Consider the following 523-nt stretch of genomic DNA (forward strand, 5'->3'; position numbering starts at 1 on the left):
ATATCTCAGAAACGCGATGTCTCCTCTCTCCCTGGCCTCCCTTAACTTCGGCATCAACTCCTTTCTTCTCTTCCTCACAGCCTCGGTGTAATCTTCATTTATATAGATGTTAGATCCTTTGAGCTTCTTTGCCTGTTGTAAAATGTGTGTTTTGTCTTTCTCATTCATCAACTTTACCATCACCGCCCTTGGACCACGATTGGTGGGTTTCCCGACTCTATGAGCCCGCTCCATCACAATTTCATGCTGAATCTGCAGATTGTTCTTGAGAATGTCCTTAACTTTGCTCTCTGCATCCATCCAGCTTTCTCCAGCTGTCTCCTGTATTCCCGCAAAGATCAAGTTTTTTCGCTTGGATTGTGCTTCCAGATATTCCACTTTATCTGATATGGCTTTTAAGTACTCACAGGTTTCGTAAATGCCATCCCTTGTGCCTTTGATTTGTGTTGACTGTTCACCCATGGTACCTTTAATCATATCGACCTCTCGCTGGGTAAACTGCAGACTCGTTTTTATGTCCTGT

Source organism: Monopterus albus, unplaced genomic scaffold (assembly GCF_001952655.1).
Source record: "Monopterus albus unplaced genomic scaffold, M_albus_1.0 scaffold163.1, whole genome shotgun sequence".
NCBI lineage: Eukaryota > Metazoa > Chordata > Actinopteri > Synbranchiformes > Synbranchidae > Monopterus > Monopterus albus.